Raw genomic sequence first — 21,617 nt, forward strand, 5'->3', positions numbered from 1 at the left:
TGAATTCCATCTGCTTACTTTACACATTATACTTGAATAAGACACGTGTTCCTGTTTCTATAACATACAATATTTGTCTATCACACTATGTTCTTACATCAAATTACTACTGTTGTGTAACCTGCAACAATCACTTATCATAAGACACGTTTGACTTCAGAGTGTGATATAGGTTACATCTCACATTCTTTTCTAGCTTGTACTACTAATTTGTTGAAATGGCACTTATGACGAGACAGTTTTAATTTGGTAGAGTGATATTCGTTGCATCTTTCATATGGTGTCTAGCTTTCATTGCTTCTAATTTGTTGAAATGCCTTCTCCTTAGTTTACACATCATAAGCTGTGAATATGCAATGCTGTGAATATGCAATGGCACTGATGCCGAGAGACCTCTAACATGGTAGTGTGATGTTGTTTGCATCTTGCATATGATTTATTTCTTGTACTGCTTCACATTTGTTTAAACGCCATTTATGATGAGACACTGTTAACTTGGCAGAGCGATATTTGTAGCATCTTTCATATGGTGTCTACCTTCCATTGCATTGCTTCTAATTTGGTGAAATGCCTTCTTCTTAGTTTACACATCATAGTTCTGGTTATCTCTTCCGTCCTGTTTTTCATACATATTACATCCTCCTATCATGTGGTTGTCTAACATCAAAGTTCAGTTCGTCTGCATCACGCATCAATTTGTTCTGAAGAACTAAATTGTTATTCGTTTTTCTTGTCGGCTTGACTTAACATGGCACAGAGAAAGAGGAAGAAACACAGAATGGCAGGGAAGGAGAAGCGGATGAATCCTGCAGATTCTGCTGGTACTGATGGTGCAATAGAAGGTGAAAGTCCAGCGGAAAATTCTACAAACACGGCATCCCATGCTACACGAGCTGCCAAAAAGCCAAACAGAAACTAATAGCTGCCACCAAACAAGTAGAGACAGCCCTAGTTCTTGTAACACCTACCACAGTACTACCAGCTGCACGACTTACTCGTGCGTCAACTGAGCTAGCAACACATTCCCAAGCTCCCTTGCCACCTGACACTACTTCCCAAGCACTCTTGACACAAGACGAGTTGGCAATATCAGATGAACCTTGTGAGCTTCAACAGCAAGAAGGTAGTTGCTGGAGTCAAGTTACAATTGCATGCTTCTTTATATGTAGTCTCACAGTTTGATGTACACTAACACTTCCTATGTTCGCTGTTGGACTAGCACCTAGGCGCAAGAGGAAACAAACATCAGGAATAATGCTCAATAGGTTAACTAAATCTAGAGGAGGAAGAATGGAGATCTATTTTGAGGCAGGTTTAAAAAGGCCACGTGATGCTACAGAGTCAGCCAAGTTAGTATCAGAGGCAGCGGTTGCCGTTAGGTGTCATGTACATATCCTCCCAACATGGATTCAGTACAGGAATGACAAAGACGAAACCCAGTTCAACACCTTCCTCGACCATTTATCTGTAAGTATGGTTATGTATGGAAACTAGTAATATCGTCTTGCTCTGTCCCATACTTTCTAGGTTGCTGATAATGAGACTCCCATAATTTTCAATAGATGAGGTTCAAGTTGGATAGCCAAGATGATGCAACCAGACAAGCTTGCACCCATGTTTTCAAGTCTGCTCTGCGACAGTATCGGTATAACTTGAGGAAAACTCACTTTGAAGGCAAGGCTAACAATGAACTTTCCCAAACATCTCCAGTGGAAAATACATCGGATGAAGACTGGAGGGGCCTTGTTAAACACTGGTCTGATCCGTAGTATCAGGTACATTATATATATGTGATCAGATCACATGTTGAAGTCCTATTTATGCATGTGCCACACAAATCTATATTCTGGTAGGTGAACTGTTCAAAGAACAAGGCCAACCGTACGAAAGTGAAATTCCAACAGACGACAGGATCTCATAGCTATATTGCACACTGCGAGGCTCTTGTAATTAGCTGCTGTTTCACTCTTTTCACTGTACCATATTATCATATCTATATTGACTTGTTCGAAATGCAGAGGAAAGCCCGCAAGGACCAAAAAGTACCTGAACCAAATGCTGTGGAAATCTTCAAGGACTGTCACACCAGCAAGAAGAAGGGCATGACTACACCAGTCAAAGCCGCTGTTGTAAGTCCTTAATCCTCATGCCTTTTAACTACTACTTACTCTGACTTGTGCCTTGAACTGCATGGTTTGCAGCCAATGTCTATTACTCTTTTCAATTTTATACACAATTTTCTTAGTTTATCATTGCACCTTACAAGGTTTAAAAGAGAGGAGTGATGTTCCTTTGATCTTGACCCGTAATCTAGTTCCGTGCTGGACTTGCCCACACAATGTTACAATTGCCTGTTTGTCTGTTCTCAGTTGTTTTGTGATATGAATGATGTCATACTATGCTTACCGTATTATAAACTTCGTCTCCTTATCCTTAGCCCTCAATACAATGTGAAGAAATAGACAATACATTACGATGGTACATGGTCATATGTTTGGAACATGGTTTTATTATGTACTTTGCAATAAAATACAACTAATATTTTACATAGGTTCACCAGAATAAGTTCTGTATATAGACCAAAGCTATTTTGTTTGGTTTTGCTGCCTCCTTAATATCTTCTGTTCTGGTACTACTAATGTAAAACCTCAACTTTTCAGCGAGCTATGGAAAAAATGGTGGAACCGCCACCTTCTGAAGGTGGCAAGGCAACTATAACCGCAATGTCAGCTCTTGCTGCAGTGGGTCAGTACCTTGTAGCCCCTGGATCACTATCGTACCCCCTTGCCAAACTTATAGCAAGGCACACAACTGGTCTGGTACATAGCATGACACACTTTGTAGAACCTACGACTAAGGCATAGGGAATGAGTTTCATTCTCTTTCTATCTTCTGCTGGCTCGGGCTTTGAGTCTTACTCAATTTTACACCTTGTAATACAGACAAGAACTCCTTCTCTGACTGATCCATTTTGAACTCATTCAAAAACTTGTCAAGGTATGTATTCATTGAAAAATCTTATCAAGCGTCTTGATCTATCTCTATAGATCTTGATGCCCAATATATAAGCAGCTTCACCGAGGTCTTTCTTTGAAAATCTCCTTTCAAACTCTCCTTTATGCTTTCCAGAAAATTCTACATTATTTCCAATCAACAATATGTCAATCACATATACTTATCAGAAAGGTTGTAGTGCTCCCACTCACTTTCTTGTAAATACAGGCTTCATTGCAAGTCTGTATAAAACTATATGCTTTGAACAACTCATCAAAGCGTATACTCCAACCCCGAGATGCTTGCACCAGTCCATAGATGGATTGCTGGAGCTTGCACACCTTGTTAGTGAAGGAAATATGCCCTAGAGGCAATAATAAATTTATTATTTTATTTCCTTATTTCATGATAAATGTTTATTATTCATGCTAGAATTGTATTAACCGGAAACATAATACATGTGTGAATACATAGACAAACATAGTGTCACTAGTATGCCTCTACTTGACTAGCTCGTTAATCAAAGATGGTTAAGTTTCCTAACCATAGACACGAGTTGTCATTTGATTAACGGGATCACATCATTAGGAGAATGATGTGATTGACTTGACCCATTCCGTTAGCTTAGCACCTGATCGTTTAGTATGTTGCTATTGCTTTCTTCATGACTTATACATGTTCCTATGACTATGAGATTATGCAACTCCCGTTTACCGGAGGAACACTTTGTGTGCTACCAAACATCACAACGTAACTGGGTAATTATAAATGTGCTCTACAGGTGTCTCCGAAGGTACTTGTTGGGTTGGCGTATTTCGAGATTAGGATTTGTCACTCCGATTGTCGGAGAGGTATCTCTGGGCCCACTCGGTAATGCACATCACTATAAGCCTGGCAAGCATTGTAACTAATGAGTTAGTTATAGGATGATGTATTACAGAACGATTAAAGAGACCTGCCGGTAACGAGATTGAACTGGGTATTGAGATACCGACGATCGAATCTCGGGCAAGTAACATACCAATGACAAAGGGAACAACGTATGTTGTTATGCGGTTTGACCGATAAAGATCTTCGTAGAATATGTGGGAGCCAATATGAGCATCAAGGTTCCGCTATTGGTTATTGATCGGAGATGTGTCTCGGTCATGTCTACATAGTTCTCGAACCCATAGGGTCCGCAGGCTTAAAGTTCGATGACAGTTATATTATGAGTTTATGTGTTTTGATGTACCGAAGGTAGTTCGCAGTCCCGGATGAGATCGGGGACATGACGAGGAGTCTCGAAATGGTCGAGACGTAAAGATCGATATATTGGACGACTATATTCGGACATCGGAAAGGTTCCGAGTGATCCGGGTATTTTTCGGAGTACCGGAGAGTTACAGGAATTCGCCGGGGAGTATATGGGCCTTATTGGGCTTTAGGGTAAAGAGAGAGGAGAGGTTGGGCGCCCCCCGAGGCCTAGTCCGAATTGGACTAGGGGGAGGGGCTGCTCCCCCTCCTTCCTTCTCTTCTCTCTCCCATTTCCTTGACTCCTACTCCTACTACTTGGAAGGGGGGGATCCTACTCCCGGTGGGAGTAGGACTCCTCCTAGGGCGCGCCATAGAGAGGGCCGGCCCTCCCCCTCCTCCACTCCTTTATATACGGGGAGGGGGGCACCCATTGGAGACACAACAATTGATCATTGATCTCTTAGCCGTGTGCGGTGCCCCCCTCCACCATAGTCCTCCTCGATAATATTGTAGCGGTGCTTAGGCGAAGCTCTGCGACGGTAGAACATCATCATCCTCACCACGCCGTCGTGCTGACGGAACTCTCCCTTGACACTCGGCTGGATCGGAGTACGAGGGACATCATCGAGCTGAACGTGTGCAAGAACTCGGAGGTGCCGTAGTTTCGGTGCTTGATCGGTCGGGCCGTGAAGACGTACGACTACATCAACCGCGTTGTGCTAACGCTTCCGCTTTCGGTGTACGATGGTATGTGGACACACTCTCCCCTCTCGTTGCTATGCATCACCATGATCTTGCGTGTGCGTAGGAATTTTTTTGAAATTACTACGTTCCCCAACAGTGGCATCCGAGCCTAGGTTTTATGTGTTGATGATATATGCACGAGTAGAACACAAGTGAGTTGTGGGCGATACAAGTCATACTGCTTACCAGCATATCATACTTTGGTTCAACGGTATTGTTGGATGAAGCGGCCCGGACCGACATTACGCGTACGCTTACGCGAGACTCGTTCTACCGACGTGCTTTGCACACAGGTGGCTGGCGGGTATCAGTTTCTCCAACTTTAGTTGAACCGAGTGTGGCTACGCCCGGTCCTTGAGAAGGTTAAAACAACACTAACTTGACGAACTATCATTGTGGTATTGATGCGTAGGTAAGAATGGTTCTTGCTCAGCCCGTAGCAGCCACGTAAAACTTGCAACAACAAAGTAGAGGACGTCTAACTTGTTTTTGCAGGGCATATTGTGATGTGATATGGTCAAGGCATGATGCTATACTTTATTGTATGAGATGATCATGTTTTGTAACCAAGTTATCGGCAACTGGCACGAGCCATATGGTTGTCGCTTTATTGTATGCAATGCAATCGCCCTGTAATTGCTTTACTTTATCACTAAGCGGTAGCGATAGTCGTAGAAGCAATAGTTGGCGAGACGACAACGATGCTACGATGGAGATCAAGGTGTCGCGCCGGTGAGGATGGTGATCATGATAGTGCTTCGGAGATGGAGATCACAAGCACAAGATGATGATGGCCATATCATATCACTTATATTGATTGCATGTGATGTTTATCTTTTATGCATCTTATCTTGCTTTGATTGATGGTAGCATTATAAGATGATCTCTCACTAAATTTCAAGATAAAAGTGTTCTTCCTGAGTATGCACCATTGCCAAAGTTCGTCGTGCCCAGACACCACGTGATGATCGGGTGTGATAAGCTCTACGTCCATCTACAACGGGTGCAAGCCAGTTTTGCACACGCAGAATACTCAGGTTAAACTTGACGAGCCTAGCATATGCAGATATGGCCTCGGAACACTAAGACCAAAAGGTCGAGCGTGAATCATATAGTAGATATGATCAACATAGTGATGTTCACCATTGAAAACTACTCCATTTCATGTGATGATCGGTTATGGTTTAGTTGATTTGGATCACGTGATCACTTAGATGATTAGAGAGATGTCTATCTAAGTGGGAGTTCTTAAGTAATATGATTAATTGAACTTAAATTAATCATGAACTTAGTCCTGGTAGTATTTTGCAAATTATGTTGTAGATCAATAGCTCGTGTTGTTGCTTTCATATGTTTATTTTGATATGTTCCTAGAGAAAACTGTGTTGAAAGATGTTAGTAGCAATGATGTGGATTGGATCCGTGATCTGAGAATTGTCCTCATTGCTGCACAGAAGAATTATGTCCTTGATGCACCGCTAGGTGACGGACCTATTGCAGGAGCAGATGCAGACGTTATGAACGTTTGGCTAGCTCAATATGATGACTATTTGATAGTTTAGTGCACCATGCTTAACGGCTTAGAATCGGGACTTCAAAGACGTTTTGAACATCATGGACCATATGAGATGTTCCAGGAGTTGAAGTTAATATTTCAAGCAAATACCCGAGTTGAGAGATATGAAGTCTCCAATAAGTTCTATAGCTAAAAGATGGAGGAGAATTGCTCAACTAGTGAGCATGTGCTCAGATTGTCTGGGTACTACAATCGCTTGAATCAAGTGGGAGTTAATCTTCCAGATAAGATATTGATTGACAGAGTTCTCTAGTCACCATCACCAAGTTACTAGAACTTCGTGATGAACTATAGTATGCAAGGGATGACGAAAATGATTCTCGAGCTCTTCGTGATGTTGAAATCGACGAAGGTAGAAATCAAGAAAGAGCATCAAGTGTTGATGATTGACCAGACCACTAGTTTCAAGAAAAGGGCAAAGGGAAAGAAAGGGAAACTTCAAGTAGAATGGCAAGCAAGTTATCACTCCCGTGAAGAAGCCCAAAGCTGAAACAAAGCCTGAAACGGAGTGCTTCTACTCCAAAGGAAATGGCCACTGGAAGCGGAAATTCCCTGAATATTTGGTGGATAAGAAGGATGGCAAAGTGAACAAGGGTATATTTGATATACATGTTATTGATGTGTGCCTTACTAGTGTTTATAGTAGCCCCTGAGTATTTGATACTTGCTCGGTTACTAAGATTAGTAACTCGAAAGAGGAGTTACAAAATAAACAGAGACTAGTTGAAGGGGAAGTGACGATCTGTGTTGGAAGTGGTTCCAAGATTGATATGATTATCATCACACACTCCCTATACTTTCGGGATTAGTGTTAAACCTAAATGTTATTTGGCATTTGCGTTCAGCATGAATATGATTTGATCATGTTTATTGCAATACGGTTATTCATTTAAAGTCAAAGAATAATTATTGTTCTGTTGACATGAATAAAACCTTCAATGGTCATACACCCAATGAAAATAGTTTGTTGGATCTCGATCATAGTGATACACATATTCATAATATTGATGCCAAAAGATGCAAAGTTAATAATGATAGTGCAACTTATTTGTGGCACTATCATTTGGGTCATATCGGTGTAAATCGCATGAAGAAACTCCATAAAGATGGATTTTCAGAATCACTTGGTTATGAATCATTTGATGCTTGCGAACCGTGCCTTTTGGGCAAGATGACTAAAACTCCGTTCTTCGGAACAAATGGAACAAGCTACTAACCTGTTGGAAATAATACATACCGATGTATGCGATCCAATGAGTGTTGATGCTCGTGGCGGGTATCGTTATTTTCTAACCTTCACAGATGATTTGAGCAGATATGAGTATATCTACTTGATGAAACATAAGTCTGAAATATTTGAAAAGTTCAAAGAATTTCAGAGTGAAGTGGAAAATCATCGTAACAAGAAAATAGAGTTTCTGCGATCTGATCGCGGAGACGAATATTTGAGTTACGAGTTTGGTCTTCAATTAAAACAATGTGGAATAGTTTCACAAACTCATGCCACCTGGAACACCAAGCGTAATGGTGTGTCCGAACATCGTAACCACACTTTATTAGATATGGTGCGATCTGTGATGTCTCTTACCGGTTTACCATTATCATTTTGGGGTTATGCATTAAATACAGCTACATTCACTTTAAATAGGGCACCATCAAAAATCTGTTGAGACGACGCCTTATGAACTGTGGTTTGGCAAGAAACCAAAGTTGTCGTTTTTAAGTTTGGGGCTGTAATGCTTATGTGAAAAAGTTTCAACCTGATAAGCTCGAACCCAAATCGGATAAGTGTGTCTTCATAGAATACCCCAAGGAAACTGTTGGGTACACCTTCTATCACAGATCCGAAGGCAAGATATTCGTTGCTAAGATGGATCCTTTCTAGAGAAGGAGTTTCTCTCGAAAGAAGTGAGTGGGAGGAAAGTAGAGCTTGATAAGGTAAATGTACCTTCTCCCGAATTGGAAAGTAGTTCATCACAGAAATTAGTTCCAGTGATTCCTACACCAATTAGTGAGGAAGCTAATGATGATGATCATGAAACTTCAAAGCAAGTTACTACAGAACCTCGTAGGTCTTCCAGAGTACGGTCCACAAAAGAGTGGTACGGTAATCCTGTTCTGGAATTCATGTTACTAGACCATGATAAACCTACGAACTATGAGGAAGCGATGATGAGCCTAGATTCCGCGAAATGGCTGGAGGCCAGAAATCTGAGATAGGATCCACGTATGAGAACAAAGTGTGGACTTCGGTGGACTTGCCCGATGATCGGAAAGCCATAGAAAATAAATGGATCTTCAAGAGGAAGACGGACATTGATAGTAGTGTTACTATCTACAAAGCTCAACTTGTCGCAAAAAGGGTTTTCGACAAGTTCAAGGTGTTGACTACAATGAGATTTTCCCAACTGTAGCGATGCTTAAGTCTGTCCGAATCATGTTAGCAATTGCCACATTTTATGAAATCTGGCAAATGGATGTCGAAACTGCATTCCTTAATGGTTTTCTTAAAGAAGAATTGTATATGATGCAACCAGAAGGTTTTGTCAATCCTAAAGGTACTAACAAAATGTGCAAGCTCCAGTGATCCATCTATGGACTGGTGCAAGCATCTCGGAGTTGAAATATACGCTTTGATAAGTTGACCAAAGCATATAGTTTTATACGGACTTGTAGTGAAGCCTGTATTTACAATAAAGTGAGTGGGAGCACTACATCCTTTCTGATAAGTATATGTGAGTGACATATTGTTGATCAGAAATGATGTAGATTTTTTTCTTGGAAAGCATAAAGAAGTGTTTGAAAGGAGTTCTTTAAAAGAAAGACCTCAGTAAAACTACTTACTTATTGAGCATCAAGATCTATTGAGATAGATCAAAACGCTTGATAAGATTTTCAATGAGTACATACCTTGACAAGATTTTGAAGTAGTTCAAAATGAAATAGTCAAAGAAAGAGTTCTTGACTGTGTTGCAAAGGTGTGAAATTGAGTAAGACTCAAATCCCGACCACGACAGAAAATAGAAAGAGAATGAAAGTCATTCCCTATGCCTCAGTCATAGGTTCTTTAAAAGTATGCCATGCTATGGACCAGACCTATTGTATACTCTGCCCTGGTTTGGCAAGGGAGTACAATAGTGATCCAGGAGTAGATCAATGGACATTGGTCAAAATTATCCTTAGTGGAATAAGGATATGTTTCTCGATTATGGAGGTGACAAGAGGTTCGTCGTAAAGGGTTACGTAGATGCAAGTTTTGACACTGATCCAGATTACTCTAAGTCTCAATCTGGATACATATTGAAAATGGGAGCAATTAGCTAGAGTAGCTCCGTACAGAGCATTGTAGACATAGAATATTTTGCAAAATACATACGGCTCTGAATGTGACAGACCCGTTGACTAAACTTCTCTCACGAGCAAAACATGATCACACCTTAGTACTCTTTGGGTGTTAATCACATAGCGATGTGAACTAGATTATTGACTCTAGTAAACCCTTTGGGTGTTGCTCACATGACGATGTGAACTATGGGTGTTAATCATATACATATATGAATATTGGTGTTAAATCACATGGCAATGTGAACTAGATTATTGACTCTAGTGCAAGTGGGAGACTGAAGGAAATATGCCCTAGAGGCAATAATAAAGTTATTATTTATTTCCTTATTTCATGATAAATGTTTATTATTCATGCTAGAATTGTATTAACCGCAAACATAATACATGTGTGAATACATAGACAAACATAGTGTCACTAGTATGCATCTACTTAACTAGCTCGTTAATCAAAGATGGTTAGGTTTCCTAACCATAGACATGAGTTGTCATTTGATTAACGGGATCACATCATTAGGAGAATGATGTGATTGACTTGACCCATTCCGTTAGCTTAGCAATTGATCGTTTAGTATGTTGCTATTGCTTTCTTCATGACTTATACATGTTCCTATGACTATGAGATTATGCAACTCCCGTTTACCGGAGAAACACTTTGTGTGCTACCAAACATCACAACGTAACTGGGTAATTATAAAGGTGCTCTACAGGTGTCTCCGAAGGTACTTGTTGGGTTGGCGTATTTCGAGATTAGGATTTGTCACTCCGATTGTCGGAGAGGTATCTCTGGGCCCACTCGGTAATGCACATCACTATAAGCCTTGCAAGCATTGTAACTAATGAGTTAGTTACAGGATGATGTATTACAGAACGAGTAAAGAGACTTGTCGGTAACAAGATTGAACTAGGTATTGAGATACCGACGATCGAATCTCGGGCAAGTAACATACCGATGACAAAGGGAACAACGTATGTTGTTATGCGGTTTGACCGATAAAGATCTTTGTAGAATATGTGGAAGCCAATATGAGCATCCAGGTTCCGCTATTGGTTATTGATTGGAGATGTGTCTCGGTCATGTCTACATAGTTCTCGAACCCGTAGGGTCCGCACGCTTAAAGTTCAATGACGGTTATATTATGAGTTTATGTGTTTTGATGTACCGAAGGTAGTTCGGAGTCCCAGATGAGATCGGGGACATGACGAGGAGTCTCAAAATGGTCGAGGCGTAAAGATCGATATATTGGACGACTATAGTCGGACATCGGAAAGGTTCCGAGTGATTCAGGTATTTTTCGGAGTACCGGAGAGTTACGGGAATTCGCCGGGGAGTATATGGGCCTTATTGGGCTTTAGGGGAAAGAGAGAGGAGAGGTTGGGTGCCCCCAATGCCTAGTCCGAATTGGACTAGGGGTAGGGGCTGCGCCCCCTCCTTCCTTCTCTTCTCTCTCCCCTTTCCTTGACTCCTACTCCTACTACTTGGAAGGGGGGAATCCTACTCCCGGTGGGAGTAGGACTCCTCCTAGGGCGCGCCATAGAGAGGGCCGGCCCTCCCCCTCCTCCACTCCTTTATATACGGGGAGGGGGCACCCCTTGGAGACACAACAATTGATCATTGATCTCTTAGCCGTGTGCGGTGCCCCCTCCACCATAGTCCTCCTCGTTAATATCGTAGCGGTGCTTAGGCGAAGCCCTGCGACGGTAGAACATCATCATCGTCACCACGCCGTCGTGCTGACGGAACTCTCCCTTGACACTCGGCTGGATCGGAGTACGAGGGACGTCATCGAGCTGAACGTGTGCAAGAACTCGGAGGTGCCGTAGTTTCGGTGCTTGATCGCTCGGGCCGTGAAGACGTACGACTACATCGACCGCGTTGTGCTAATGCTTCCGCTTTTGGTCTATGATGGTACATGGACACACTCTCCCCTCTGGTTGCTATGCATCACCATGATCTTGTGTGTGCGTAGGAATTTTTTTAAAATTACTACGTTCCCCAACAGTTAGTACCTTTAGGATCGACAAAACCTTCCGGTTGCATCATATACAACTCTTCTTTAAGAAATATCCATTTAAGGAATGCAGTTTTGCTATCCATTTGCCAGATTTCATAAAATATGACAACTGCTAACATGATTCGAATGGATTTAAGCATCGCTACAGTTGAGAAAATCTCATTATAGTCAACACCTTGAACTTGTCGAAAACCTTTTGCGACAGGTCGAGCTTTGTAGATAGTAACACTACTATCAGTGTTCGTCTTCCTCTTGAAGATCCATTTATTTAATATGGCCTATTGATTATCAGGCAAATCCACCAAAGTCCACACTTTGTTCTCATACATGGATCCCATCTCAGATTTAATGGCCTCACGCCATTTCGTGGAATCTGGGCTCATCATCGCTTCCTCATAGTTCATAGGTTCACCATGGTCTAGTAACATGACTTCCAGAACAGGATTACCGTACCACTCTGGTGCGGATCATACTTTGGAAGACCTACAAGGTTCGGTAGTAACTTAATCTGAAGTTTCATGATCATCATCATTAGCTTCCTCACTAATTGGTGTAGGAATCACTCAAACTGATTTCTGTGATGAACTACTTTCCAATTCGGGAGAAGGTACAATTACCTCATCAAGTTCTACTTTCCTCCCACTCACTTCTTTCGAGAGAAACTCCTTCTCTAGAAAGGATCCATTTTTAGCAACGAATATCTTGCCTTCGGATCTGTGATAGAAGGTGTACCCAACAGTTTCCTTTGGGTATCCTATGAAGACGCACTTCTCCTATTTGGGTTAGAGCTTATCTAGTTGAAGCTTTTTCACATAAGCATCGCAACCCCACCCTAAACTTTAAGAAACGACAACTTCGGTTTCTTGCCAAACCACAGTTCATAAGGCATCGTCTCAACGAATTTTGATGGTGCCCTATTTAAAGTGAATGCAGCTGTCTCTAAAGCATAACCCCAAAACGATAGTGGTAAATCATTAAGAGACATCATAGAACGCACCATATTCAATAAAGTATGGTTACGATGTTCGGACACACTATTTCGCCGCGGTGTTCTAGGTGGCGTAAGTTGTGAAACTATTCCACATTGTTTCAAATGAAGACCAAACTCGTAACTCAAATATTCACCTCCACGATCAGATCGTAGAAACTTTATTTTCTTGTTACGATGATTTTCCACTTCACTCTGAAATTCTTTGAACTTTTCAAACGTTTCAGACTTGTGCTTCATTAAGTAGATATACCCATATCTTCTCAAATCATCTGTGAAAGTAAGAAAATAATGATACCAGCCACGAGCCTCAACACTCATTGGACCGCATACATCGGTATGTATTATTTCCAATAAGTCAGTAGCTCGTTCCATTGTTCCAGAGAATGGAGTTTTAGTCATCTTGCCCATGAGGCACGGTTCATAAGCACCAAGTGATTCATAATCAAGTGATTCCAAAAGCCCATCAGCATGGAGTTTCTTCATGCGCTTCACATCGATATGACCTAAACGGCAGTGCCATAAATAAGTTGCACTATCATTATCAACTTTGCGTCTTTTGGCTTCAATATTATGAACATGTGTATCATCACAATCGAGATTCAACAAAAATAGACCACTCAGCAAGGGTGCATGACCATAAAAGATATTACTCATATAAATAGAACAACCAATATTCTATGATTTAAATGAATAACCGTCTCGCATCAAACAAGATCCATATATAATGTTCATGCTCAACGCTGGCACCAAATAACAATTATTCAGGTCTAAAACTAATCCCGAAGGTAGATGTAGAGGTAGCGTGCCGACAGTGATCACATCAACCTTGGAACCATTTCCCACGCGCATCGTCACCTCGTCCTTAGCCAATCTTTGTTTAATCAATAGCCCCTGCTTCGAGTTGCAGATATGAGCAACAGAACCAGTATCAAATATCCAGGCGCTACTACGAGCATTAGTAAGGTACACATCAATAACATGTATATCAAATATACCTTTCACTTTACCATCCTTCTTATCCGCCAAATACTTGGGGCAGTTCCGCTTCCAGTGACCAATCCCTTTGCAGTAGAAGCACTCAGTTTCAGGCTTAGGTCCAGACTTGGGTTTCTTCTCCTGAGCAGCAACTTTCTTGCCGTTCTTCTTGAAGTTCCCTTTCTTCCCTTTGCCCTTTTTCTTGAAACTAGTGGTCTTGTTGACCATCATCACTTGATGCTCCTTTTTGATTTCTACCTCTGCAACTTTTAGAATTGCGAAGAGCTCGGGAATTGTCTTGTTCATCCCTTGCATATTATAGTTCATCATGAAGCCTTTATAGCTTGGTGGCAGTGATTGAAGAACTCTGCCAATGACACTCTCATCAGGAAGATTAACTCCCAGCTGAGTCAAGTGGTTATGATACCCAGACATTTTGAGTATATGTTCACTGACAAAACTATTCTCCTCCATCTTGTAGCTATAGAACTTGTTGGAGACTTCATATCTCTCAACTCGGGCATTTGCTTGAAATATTAACTTCAACTCTTGGAACATCTCATATGCTCCATGACGTTCAAAACATCTTTGAAGTCCCGATTCTAAGCCGTAAAGGATGGCACACTGAACTATCGAGTAGTCATCAGCTTTGCTCTGCCAAACGTTCTTAATGTCATTAGTAGCATCTGCAGCAGGCCTAGCACCTAGCGGTGCTTCCAGGACATAATTCTTCTGTGCTGCAATGAGGATAATCCTCAAGTTACAAACCCAGTCTGTGTAATTGCTACCATCATCTTTCAACTTAGCTTTCTCTAGGAACGCATTAAAATTCAAAGGAACGGTAGCACGGGCCATTGATCTACAATAACATAGACATGCAAAATAACTATCAAGACTGTATTACTTAAGAACTCCCACTTAGATAGACATCCCTCTAGTCATCTAAATGATCACGTGATCCAAATCAACTAAACCATGTCCGATCATCACGTGAGATGGAGTAGTTTTCAATGGTGAACATCACTATGTTGATCATATCTACTATATGATTCATGTTCGACCTTTCGGTCCTAGTGTTCCGAGGCCATATCTGCATATTCTAGGCTCGTCAAGTTTAACCCGAGTATTCTGCGTGTGCAAAACTGGCTTGCACCCATTGTATGTGCACATAGAGCTTATCACACCCGATCATCACGTGGTGTCTCGGCACGACGAACTGTAGCAATGGTGCATACTTAGGAAGAACACTTATACCTTGAAATTTAGTAAGGGATCATCTTATAATGCCACTGTCGTACTAAGCAAAATAAGATGCATAAAAGATAAACATCACATGCAATCAAAATATGTGACATGATATGGCCATCATCTTGTGCTCATGATCTCCAACACCGAAGCATCGTCATGATCTCCATCGTCACCGGCGCGACACCTTGATCTCCATCGTAGCATCGTTGTCGTCTCGCCAACTATTGCTTCTACGACTATCGCTACCGCTTAGTGATAAAGTAAAACAATTACATGGCGATTTCATTGCATACAATAAGACAACAACCATATGGCTCCTGCCAGTTGCCGATAACTCTGTCACAAAACATGATCATCTCATACAACAATTTATATCATGTCATGTCTTGACCATATCACATCACAACAAGCCCTGCAAAAACAAGTTAGACGTCCCCTACTTTGTTGTTGCAAGTTTTACGTGGCCGCTACGGGCTTCTAGCAAGAACGGTTCTTACCTACGCATCAAAACCACAACGATTTTTCGTCAAGTGTGTTGTTTTAACCTTCAACAAGGACCGACCATAGTCAAACTTGATTCAACTAAAGTCAGAGAAACAGACACCCGCCAGCCACCTATGTGCAAAAGCACGTCGGTAGAACCAGACTCATGAACACGGTCATGTAATATCGGTCCGGGCCGCTTCATCCAACAATACCGCCGAATCAAAGTAAGACGTTGGTGGTAAGCAGTATAACTACTATCGCCCACAACTCTTTGTGTTCTACTCGTGTATAAAACATCTACGCATAGACCTGGCTCGGATGCCACTGTTGGGGAACGTAGTAATTTCAAAATTTTCCTACGATCACGCAAGATCTATCTAGGAGATGCATAGCAACGTTGATATAGTCGAACGTCTTTGCGATCCAACCGATCCAAGTACCGAACGTACGACACCTCCGTGTTCAGCACACTTTCAGCTCAATGACGTCCCTCGTGCTCTTGATCCAGTTGAGGACGAGGGTGAGTTCCATCAGCACGACAGCGTGGCAATGGTGATGATGATGTTACCGGCGCAGGGCTTCGCCTAAGCACTACGACGATATGATCGAGGTGTGTAAATGTGGAGGGGGCACCGCACATGGCTAAGGCAAAACTTGGTGTGTCTTTGGGGTGCCCCCTTCCCACGTATATAAAGGAGGGAGGGAGAGAGGCCGCCCCCCTAGGGGTGCACCAAGAGTATGGAGTCCTACTACAACTTCCAAGTCCTAGTAGGAATCCCTTTCCTTTTAGGAGTAGGAGAGAAGGAAAGAGGGAAAGAGGGAGTAGGAAAGGGCAAGGAGGGCGCCGCCCCCTTCCCAAGTCCAATTCGGACCCATGGGGGGGGCACCTCCCCTTGGCCTGCCTCCTCCTTTCCCGTATGGCCCAATAAGTCCCGTTACTTCTTCCGGTGAATTCCCGTAACTCCCCGGTACTCCAAAAAATAGCTGAATCACTCAGAACCTTTCTGATGTCTGAACATAGCCTTCCAATATATGAATCTTTATGTCTCGACCATTTAGAGACTCCTTGTCACGTCCGTGATCCATCCGGGAATCCAAACAAACTTCAGTCATCAAAAACACATAACTCATAATACAAATCATCATCGAATGTTAAGCGTGCGGACCCTACGGGTTCAAGAACTATGTAGACATGATTGAGACACATTTCAGATCAATAACCAATAGCGGAACCTGGATGCTCATATTGGCTCCTACATATTCTACAAAGATCTTTATCGGTCAAACCGCATAACAACATACGTTGTTCCCTTTGTCATCGATATGTTACTTGCCCGAGATTCGATCGTCAGTATTATCATACCTAGTTCAATCTCGTTACCGGCAAGTCTCTTTACTTGTTCCGTAATGCTTCATCCTGCAACTAACTCATTAGTCACATTGCTTGCAAGGCTTATTGTGATGAGCATTACCGAGAGGGCCCAGAGATACCTCTTCAATACACGGAGTGACAAATCCTTTTCTCGATCTATGCCAACCCAACAAACACCTTTGGAGACACCTGTAGAGCATCTTTATAATCACCCAGTTAAGTGTCACGTTTGATAGCACACAAGGTGTTCCTCCGGTATTCGGGAGTTGCATAATCTCATAGTCTGAGGAACATGTATAAGTCATGAAGAAAGCGGTAGCAATGAAACTATAACGATCATAACGCTAAGCTAACAGATGGGTCTTGTCCGTCACATTATTCTCCTAATGATGTGATCCCGTTCATCAAATGATAACACCTGTCTATGGTCAGGAAACATAACCATCTTTGATTAACAAGCTAGTCAAGTAGAGGCATACTAGGGACACTTTGTTTTGTCTATGTATTCACACATGTACTAAGTTTCCGGTTAATACAATTCTAGCATGAATAATAAACATTTATCATGATATAAGGAAATATAAATAACAATTTTATTATTGCCTCTAGGGCATATTTCCTTCACTTTGGCCAATGTTATTTAGACAAATGAATTCAAAAGGGCAAGTTGGCATGAACATACTAATAATTTGGCAAGAATCCAAGCAAAGACCTAAGGGCATCACCCGCGAATGTCCGGAATGATGTGTCTGGACCTTTTTTTGCTGTGCAACATGATGTTGCATACGCTTCATGGACGTGTCCGCATGTTTGAATTCCCAAAAACCAGATGCAAAGTTGTGGGAGGAATATGGGAGTTTCGACCCTTGCCATGCATGACTCCGACAACCCTGGCCCACTCAAAAACTCCACCCGGAGTCTATGCATTTGGCCACATCAGCATTGTTTCTGCGCCAAAGCCCTCACATTCCCATCCTCTCCAGTTGATCGCCACCGTCCTCCACCCCTGTTCCCGCCCTTTTATCCATCCACCACCACATGGATTCGTGCGCCCCTTTATCGGAGCTAGAGAAGGGGAATCCAAAGGTGGTGGCCACCTAGAAGATCAACTCTGCGACTTGCGATGCGCGCCGCCGTGTCTAAAGGAGTAGGAGAAAGCAGCTTTGGCAGCTAACCACCAGCCACCTCCTAAGAAGGGCAGCGGGGCTGGACGAGGGCGAGGTGCCGGGCGGGGACGGGGGTGTGCTGTCACCCTTGATGCACTCACCGACGGAGATGCAACCGTCGTACTACTACACCACCACGTAGCTCGGTCAACAACACCCATGCCCGACCACCTCCACCACGTATGTGCCATGGGCCGTCGACCTGAACACGCTCATCCACTTCATTAACTCGCCATCGCGTATATGTTTTTTCGTGTGGACGAAGGCAAGTATAGATATGTGCATATATGTAGCAACTTCGTATCACACATGTCACAACCGTACTTCCCCACATTCAGGTTATGACAACTGTGATTGATGGTCTCCCCATGGATGCAGCTAAATGTGGTATCTGTTGTTCCCCTATCAGAGGCAGTGAAGGAAGGAGGGTAGTTCCTGTCACCTCTATACCTCACCATCCCCACCACCACAAACATAGTAATGTCCTTCATGTCCATAAAGCCAAAATGTTATGCGGTCTGACTTTCACACAAGGTCATGTAGAATAATTAACACGACATTTTTCAACAATCGTATATCATTGGCATTCATAATAAGACACTAGAGTTCATCCATATTCCCTGAGAACTAATGCAGTTACGTAACATGTGCAGGATTAACATAGAGGGAAGAGACACATTACAAACCAACATAATGATGGGGAAGGATAGAGGCATGATCCTCCCTCTTTATTCTTCCTTATCTTAGCCCTTCCTGTATGAGGAAATGGTCTTGCTGTAGAATGGAGGTGTGGCGGGTCGTGGTGGACTAGATGGGATTGATTGCGGTGGCTAGGGGTTGGATGTGTATATATAGGTGGCCTCCACAGGTCTCCTTCGTGGATCTTCCACCTGCCCTTCATCCAAGGGCTCTATAGGAGCTCAATCCTCTCCTGATACCTCCCTTGGTTGCCATGGAACTTGTATGAACAAACCAAGATGAAACCAGTGAATAATCACATAAGTTATGGCTAATTTTGCAGCCCCTGGACACCTGGTACAAGCAGTGGTACCACCTAGCTATGTTGTACCACACTTCGTCTTCTCTTGTGGATTCTACACGTGGTGTTTAGTATTTGGTTGACATTTCGTCATACAAACTCCGATTTGAGTGTTCTTGGGATCATTGGAATTGTGGAAATGAGTTGATATTATCAAGGTATTGGATCTTTAATTTGGACTCTTTGGAAAATGTCATTTTATCCAATTCTCCAAAGGGACTGAATCAGATGCTTGAAACTTCTACGGTTTGGCCCTAACTTGGTTCCTTTTGATGTGCTAACTCCATGAAAACTCCATTACACCTGCAAATATATGAAAACCAGAGAAAACTAATAAAAACTAAATGTTGTGAGAAAAGCATGTATTTGTGGACATGATTTTTTTGGAGATTTTTATACTATAGTAGACTCTAAAAAGTGATGCAAAAATCCACTAATCAACGTCAATCTTGCTCGTCCTCAAGCAAAATGTTGATAAACCAATTCATGCTATCCATCTACCTTACCAATGAAGATTGGTGCCGAAAGGTTTGTCCTTGTTTCTCTGCATGCTCTAAGCAAGATATAACATATTTATATAAGATAACACGAGCTCAGTTATGTAATATAGTTTGATAACCATATCAGTACAGCTTCAACGGAAATTTCCATGCACCTCGTCAAAGTTTATTCTAGCATAAAAGAAAACTTGGATCCTCCTACTTAATTAATTATTCATTTGCATTTTTAGAATAGTACTCGCATATTTTAGAAAGGGGATAACCAGAGAGGTTTCCACACATTTAGCGATAGATTATTTAGTGGAGGGAAAACAATCTTATCCGATAAATCATCCAGGATTTGATCGAAATTACCAACATTTTTAGAGCACCACACGCTCACTTTGATTTTAATACTCGAGTTGTCCTTTTTCACTTTCCCATGTAACCTTGAACATGCTTATTTTGCCCATGACACAATGGCTTATTGTTTCACTTGTGTCATGAAAGTTAAGCATGTTTGACAATTGGGAGGAAAACAAAAATGGATGGAGCGAGTGCCAACTCCAAAACAATTCATTTTTCATGGTTTAAGAGTTTCACCTCCTCACTATTTGTTCTAGTTAAAGTATCCATGGCTAAACTTTTGGTCCTTAATTTATTTATTTAAGACAACTGAACAGAAAATAGGTTAGCCCATAGAATTAGCAACGTTCTCCTAGCAAGCAGTCGACAATAGTTGTGTGGAACACCCTCTGAGGCGGCGACGGACAACTATGAGGAGTTGTGTCAAGCTTTATTTGGCAATGTCTGACATTGGGCATGACGATGGTGAGGGTGGCGACCTCACACGTGGCATGCCACACCTCCAATGTGGTTTCTCGTCTGTGCATCTAACCACCGTGCTACACCTTGTCGGCATGCCAAATTACTCGGCCTCGTCCTGGTGAACCATGTAGTTGAAGGAGTTGGTTGAAGACACCACCAATCGATGTCATTATCATCGTCTTCGTCACCTTCAACGCGAGTCATCGCCGCATTGATCTCCTCTTCCTCCATATCCCGAGTTCCACGTATGCACCCTCGGGTACATGGGGGTCTCCCGAAGCCTTCTAACCCTCCAAGGAGCCACACGTCCTGGAGCTTCTCCTCGTGGTTGCCCTACTCCGCTGCCAGACGTCGTCGTCGAGGCATCCATTTTGGTGCTCCTTCTTTGTCCTCAGCCACCCGAGCGAGTTCCATTTGACAACCCACTTCTATAGCTCTTCTTTGCCCTTTCTTGGTCCCTTCTGTAGCTCTCGTGCCTAGCGCCGTCATAGTTGTCACGGCTTGCCACTATTATGTTTTTCTGGCTAGCCATGCGCTGCCACCCATCGTTGTGCCCTTACCCCATTGCACTTCTCCGGCTGGGCTACACGTTGGGGCAGATGAGATTGCCAGGGGCTGGTCTTGTTGGAGCAATCGTTGCTAATGAGAAAATGGGATGAGTGGAGTGAGGAGGAAGAAGAACAACAAGGAAGATGGGGGTATTTTGGTCTGAAATTTAACATAATGCCATTTAGGTGTGACGCAAAGTTGTAGCAGGATTTTTCAAAAGAGAAAACTTTGCCATGGCATTTCTCTGAATCTGAATCGGCGAAATTGCAGTAACATTTATCTATTTATAATCCTCCATCCAAGTTCAGTACAAGCAAGCATGATGATTTTGGAATTGGCAAGCAAAATCCGTGAACTCCGATGAGGGGTGCCAAATTGCCAAACACCCCTTCAACCCGAACTATCCGTTATCTCTGGTGCTGTCCTCTCCGCGTCTCCGCCCCACCCTCCCCCGCCTTCCGTCTCCACAAACACGCACCAAAAAAAAAAAGGCCAAAGCTCCACCGGGAAAAGGGTAAAGCGGGGAAGCCATGGCGCTCTCCGGCTGGAGCATGCGCCTCCCCTACAGCCCCTCCCG

The sequence above is a fragment of the Triticum dicoccoides genome, chromosome 7B (genome assembly GCF_002162155.2).
Source record: "Triticum dicoccoides isolate Atlit2015 ecotype Zavitan chromosome 7B, WEW_v2.0, whole genome shotgun sequence".
Classification (NCBI taxonomy): Eukaryota; Viridiplantae; Streptophyta; class Magnoliopsida; order Poales; family Poaceae; genus Triticum; species Triticum dicoccoides.